This window comes from Octodon degus, unplaced genomic scaffold, assembly GCF_000260255.1.
Source record: "Octodon degus isolate 3935 unplaced genomic scaffold, OctDeg1.0 scaffold00093, whole genome shotgun sequence".
Lineage (NCBI taxonomy): Eukaryota > Metazoa > Chordata > Mammalia > Rodentia > Octodontidae > Octodon > Octodon degus.
In genome coordinates this window covers 4,110,620-4,117,275 of record NW_004524669.1, presented here as the reverse complement: position 1 = coordinate 4,117,275, position 6,656 = coordinate 4,110,620, and positions in this window count along the sequence as shown.

Below are 6,656 nucleotides of genomic sequence, written 5' to 3'. Positions count from 1 at the left end.
CACAGGCCCAGTACAGGGCCCCCAGCCTGCAGCCTGAGCCAGGAGTCTCCTCGCCAGGGCAGGACAGTGCCTCAGACATGTCCAGTTCCCCTCCTCCTCCTCTTCCTCCTCTTCTTGAGGGCAGCTCCTCCTCTTCCAGGGTGGGGCCAGAAAGCAAGTCCTTCCTTAGGCAGCTGGCAGCTATGACAGAATAGAGAGGAAGGTGTCTCCCTGGGTCCTGGGTGGGGTCCCCAAAACTGTGACCATTGCCCAGGAAAAGCCTTTCTCTGGGCAGTGGCCTCATCCATGCACCAGACAAAAGACGGAGTTGGAGGGGCCCCAGTGAGCTCATAGCAAAGGCCTTACCTGGGGTTAGCTGAAGATCTCCAGGAGGTGGTCATCACTGGGGCCAGAGCACTCCCAGCACACTCAGCACTCTCTGGAGTGCCTGAAAGGATGGTGTCTTCCAAAGGGAGGGGAGAAACAGATGGCTGGACTCTCTTGGAAAGAGCTGCTGCAAACTCCCTGGGGCTGAGCCGGGTCAAGCGGGTTAGGAAGGGATTGGGGACTGTGAGAGGAGGGTGCTCTGGGTCTGGAGCCCATCGAGAGGCTCCTAAGATCCTGCCACAATGCGCTGTACCTGAGCGGCGGCTCCGCCCGGACAGCCAGCGGCCCAGAGAGTACAATTGGCCTCGCCCTCCTTCTTGCTCTTCCTGGCCTTTTCTACCACTTTGTAAAGGAAGCAGCGTAGGAGTGCCTGAAGCCACCTTCCTGGGGTGGAGCAGGGCTTGGGGAGGAGACAGAGGCAGAGGCAGAGAGTGAGAGCGCAGGAATCTCATTAAATGGGGTTGGAACTTGAAGGATGACTACCAGCCAGGGGCTTCCAGAGGCCATCTGAATCTACTTTTTAAAGTTCTAGGAAATCAAAGCATAAATTGTCAATTTAGAAGTCTAGATGGCAAGATAGCTCAGTGGTCTAAAGTGCCTGCTTAAGCAAGCTTAGGCAAGTGCACAGGGACTTCACCCCGCTCCCACATGCCGGGCCAGCCCTGCCCCCAGGGTGGGCTGAGCTGGCCACAAATAAATAAAAATAAAATAAAATAAAATAAAAGTCTAGAAATTTGCTGTGTGGTGATGCTCACCTGTAATCCCAGCACTCAGGAGGCTGAGGCAGGGGGATCCCCATGAGTTTGAGGCTACCCTGGGCTACATAGTGAGTTCAAGGTCAGCCTGAATTATATAGTGAAGCCCTGTCTCAAAAAGCCAAAAAAGGTCTAGAAATTATGATGTATTCAATTTAACGGATTAGTTTTGGTGTGGTAATTAAATATGAAATATTTGAATTAAACCATTAATAATAGATCTCCTTTTTTGGGAGGGGCTGGGGATAAAATGCTAGACCTTGTGCTTGCTACACTTAGGCCACTGAGCTATCTCCCCAGCCCAATAATAGACTGTTTTAAGATTAATATTAAATCTAATGAAATCGACCCAAGATATGGAAATTTGAGCAAATCACATTACTTCATTTACATTACTTTTAGGTTGAGGGGTTTTTTTTGTTTTTTTTTTCAGAACCAGGGATTGAACTCACTTGCCAGGGAAGCGCTTATCTCCCAGGCCCCTAGGTTGAGTTTTGTTGTTGCTGTTGGGGTTTTTTGTTTGTTTGTTTGTTTGTTGTTGTTGTTGTTGTTGCCAAACTGGGGATTGAACTCAGGCCCTTGCACTTGCCAGGGAAGTGTTTATTCTACTGAGCCATCTCCCTGACCCCTGGTTTGGTTTTTGAGATAGTATCTCATTCTGTAGTCCACTGGCAAGCATAAAGTCCCTGACCCCTGGTTTGGTTTTTGAGATAGTATCTCATTCTGTAGTCCACTGGCAAGCGTAAAGTCCCAAATTCAATCCTTGGTGGTGGGGGGAAGGGTATATCTTCATTCTCTGCTCCAGCTGGCTTTGACCTTGCTATGGCAGCCGAGGCTGGTTTCAAATTTACAATCCTCTTGCCTCAGCCTACTGAGTGCTAGGATTACAGGTGTATGGCACCATGCCTGGTTTATTCGTTTTTTGTTTTTTTTTTTTTTTTTTTTTTTTTTTTTTTTTTTTTTTTTTTTTTTTTTTTTTTTTTTTTTTTTTTTTTTTTTTTTTTGGTGGAACTGGGGATTGAACTCGGGCCCTTGCACTTGCCAGGGAAGTGTTTATTCTACTGAGCCATCTCCCCGGCCCAATTTTATTTTTCTTTTATCCTTGATGCCCACACCCCTTTCTCTTTATCAGTGATCCTTTATATATCCTTAAAAATATACATTCCATCAAAAAAGGTAGTGTTGATTTGTATATATTCTTTTTCTTTTCTGACAGGTTCTCACTATGTAGCTCAGGTTGGTCTTTTTTTTTTTTTTTTTTTTTTGTAACTAACAGGGTCTCACTACACAGATCAGACACGTACGGATCCTCTTGTTTTCAGCCTCCCAAACACTGGGATTACTGGCTCACACCACCACACCCAGTCTCAATCAGCCTGCCCCGGATCGAACCCCGGCTCCTGCACTCGGCCTAAGCAGGCTCTTTAGTCTGCTGAGCTATCTGGCCGGCTCCTGTGCTTTAAACCAACTTGTTATCAACTGTGCTATAGAGCTCCTTCTGTTAGGGTTTGTTCCCTCAGTACTGTGTGTTGAAGACCCATCCTCGTGGCTTCCTGCGTGGTGAGCAGTGAGGAGCGCGTCTGGCTGTGAGTAGGCGGTCGCGGACCTTGGTAGCGTGGTGTCTGTAACAGACCTACGGCTCAAGCTGAGTCCAGTGGAGCTTTTAGGGTTTCTTCCGAAACACAAAAGCTGGAAAGCTAAACAGCACTTCCTGGTTTCCTTGAGCTAAGAATCTGTGGCTTAGGTCCTGCCTTTGCGTAAGACATAAATTGGAAACAAAGCATGGGACATCCACTTTGCTGTCACAGACCAGGCCAGCTCTGGAGCAGCTTCCTGGTTCATCAGCCTCCGGCAGTGCTGACTTGTTTTTTCAGTCACAGCAGAAGTTCATGTGACACTCGAAGCTTGGCGTTGCTCCTGACCTAGAGCCTACATTTCCAACTCTTTGTGTTGCAACTAACCAGATTTGTTTTTATTGTTTGCAACTGATCTTTAACTGATGCATATGACTAAGAAATAAGGGTTTCTCTCTCTCTCTCTCTTTCTTTCTTTCTTTCCTTCCTTCCTTCCTTCCTTCCTTCCTTCCTTCCTTCCTTCCTTCTTTTTTCCCTCGGAACCGGGGATTGAACTCAGGCCCTGTGCTTGCCAGGAAAGCATTTATTCCACTGAGCCATCTCCCGGCCCCGGTTTATTTCTTTTTACACAAGATAAAAGGTTCTGGGATAAAAACAAGCTGTTGGTGTCAGGCAATTTGATGTCAGGGTTTTCTTCCCTGGCATCCTCTTCTTTACCCATACCTGGGCACCACAGTGAAATGTCAGTGTGGATTCTGGAATCCTGGATGCTGTCAAACACTAGTCCACTGCTTCTGTTCTTTCTCACCAGCCTTTATTGAGGTGTGATTGTGTAGTGCAATTTTGCTGACAGAAGTTTGATGGGTGGGATCCCTGGGAAAACCTTCCTTTTCTTCACGGGGTGGTGTACTTTTTAACTTCTTTCTTCCTTCTTCTTCCTGTACCATTCTTTTTTTTTCTTTTTTCTTTCTTTCTTTTTTTTTTTTTTTTTTTTTTTCGGAACTGGGGATTGAATTCATGCTCTTGTACTTGCCATGCAAGTGCTTATTCTACTGAGCCATCTTCCCGGCACCCCCTGTACCATTCTTGATGGATGCTTAGGTGGCCTCCAACTTCATCATCTTCTTCTTCTTCTTCTTCTTCTTCTTCTTCTTCTTCTTCTTCTTCTTCTTCTTCTTCTTCTTCTTCTTTCTTCTTCCTCCTCTTCCTCTTTCTCTTCCTCCTCCTCCTCCTCCTTCTTTGTTGTTGTATTTTAGTAAGAGTCTACAGGGTCTCACTATGTAGATCCGACTCGCAGTGATACACCTGTGTTCAGCCTCCCAAGAGCGGGGATTGCAGGCACAAACCACCACGCCCAGTCTCAATCAACCTCTCAGCATGCCCTGAGGGTGGGCCTGGCATGGTATGCCAGGGATTAAACCCTGGCCGCTGTGCTCTACCTAAGCAGGCATTTTAATCCACTGAGCTATTTGACCGGCTCTGGCTTCCAACTTCTTGCCATTAGAAACACTGTTCCAGAGAACATCTTTGTACTTACCCAGCTGTGGATCCATGCAAAAGTGTCCTTGAAGTTACTGCATCTCAGGTGTGTGCACGCTTTATTTATTTATTTTTGTGTGTGCATGCATGCTTATTGTCTGGTAGCTTCAGCTTGCTGTCTGCTCCAAAGTGCGGCCACCAACGAGGCACAGGTTTCCCCACATCCTGGCCAACACTCGTCCTTTTCCAGCCAAGTTTTATCAATGAACAGTAGAGCACTACAAAGCACCGTAGCTATCTGGTACTTCCCAGCAGGTGGACATCCCTTCCTGTGCTCTCCTTACCCCTCCTGGGGGCTAACTGCCTGTTCATGGCCTTTGCCCGCGGTGGATTATTAGTTTTTACAGAAAAACCTTTGTTGTTGTTTTACCTCTTTTTTTTTTTTACTGGTACACACTGGCCGTATAGGGTAGCGGGCTTCATTCTGTACCCGTGCGTAGCATACTGCAATCCTTGTGCTTCCTGTTTCACCTCTTACCCTCCCAGCCGGCTTCACCTTTGGGGGATTTCAATGTGTAATATTTTATTAGTGTTTGTGTGTGTGTGTGTGTGTGTGTGTGTGTGTGTGGTCTTTGCACTGAGCTAATCTCCACTTTATTTATTTATTTATTTATTTAATACTGTCTGTTGAAAAAACCTCATACTAGGCCTGGTATGGTGATGCATGCCTATAATCCCAGCACTCAGCAGGCTGAGGTAGGAGGATCTCATGAGTTTAAGACTAGTCTGGGCTAAAAGTGAGATCAAGGCCAGCCTGAACTGCATAGTGAGGCCCTGTCTCAAAAAGACAAAACAACCAACCTCATACTGATTTTCTTTTCTTGAAATATGCATATGTGCTTTGGCAGACTGTATATTTTGATTGTATTTATCCCCCATTACCTCCCGTAAACTCTCCTTCCCCTCCCTTTTATTCCCTTTCTCTTGTCCAATAGTAGTCTTCCTTCTACAGTCTTGTCATCTTTTTTAGATTCCACATAGTAGGGAAAACACAAGATATTAGTCATTTCTGGCTCTGGCCTATTTTCTTCAACATCATGATCTTCAAATCCATCCATTTTCCTACCAATGACACAACTTCACTCTTCTTCATGGCTGAATAATATTCCATTGTATATGCCTACCTTACATTATATTCTGTATCCATTTATCTGTTGGTCAGTACCCAGGCTGGTTCCATGTCTTAGTGATTGTTGATTGTGCCACAATAAACATAGGTATACAGGTAGCTCTATCACATGTTGACTTTAATTGCTTTGGGTACATTCTAAGAGTGGTATAGCTAAATCAAATGGGAGCTCTATTTTCACTTTTTTGAGGAACCTCCACACTGATCTCCATAATGACCATATGGATTTATATTCCCGTCAACAGTGCAGCAGAGTTCCTTTTCTCCACATTTGCATCAGCATTTATTATTTGCTTTTTTTTTTTTGTGGTACCAAGCATCGAACTTGAGAACTTGCACTTTCCAGACAGGCACTTATGCCGCTGAGCTAGCTCCCTGGCCCTATTTGCTGTATTCTTGTGTGTGTGTGTGTGTGTGTGTGTGTGTGTGTGTGTGTGTAACCAGGGATTGAACTCAGGCCCTTGAGCTTGCCAGGGAAGCACTTATTCCACTGAGTCATCTCCCGAGCCCCATATTTGCTGTATTCTTGATGATAGCCATTCTGATTGGGATGAGATGGAATCTCAATGTAGTTTTGATTCATATTCCTTAATTGCTAAATTTTTTTCATATACTAATTGCATTTATACTTCTTTGGGAAATGTTCAATTCATTTGCCCATTGATTGGGCTATTTGATATTTTAGTGGATTTATTTTTTTGGTTAGCTTTTTATATTCTAGATATTGATCCACTGTCAGAAGAATAAATGGCAAAGATTTTCTTCTATTCATAGCCTGTCTCATCATTCTGCTTTTCCTTTGCTGTGCAAAACCATTCCAATCTTGCCGTAATCTGTGGATTCTTCTACTATTTCCTGTGCTGGTGGAGTCCTTTTCAGGAAGCTTCTGCCTGTGTATCATAGCTTAAAGTGTTTCCCCTATATTTTTATTTATTTACTTGGCAGAACCAGGGATTGAACTCAGACCCTTGTGCTTGCCAGGGAAATGCTTATTCCACCGAGCCATCTCCCCGGCTCCTTATGTTTTATTTTAGTAGTTTCAAAATTTCTGATCCTATAATCAGACCTTTTTAAAAAAAAATTTGATTTGATGTATTTAGTATAGGGTCTACCTATGTAGATTAGACTCATAGTGATCCTTCCTGTTTTTCAGCCTCCCAAGAACTGGGATTACAGGCATGTGTGCCACCACACCCAAGTCTTAATCTCTGCCTCAGTGCGCTCCGGGGGTGGGGCCAGCACAGCAGGCTAGGGTTCGAATCCCTGGCCTCTGTATCTGCCTAAGCAGGCGCT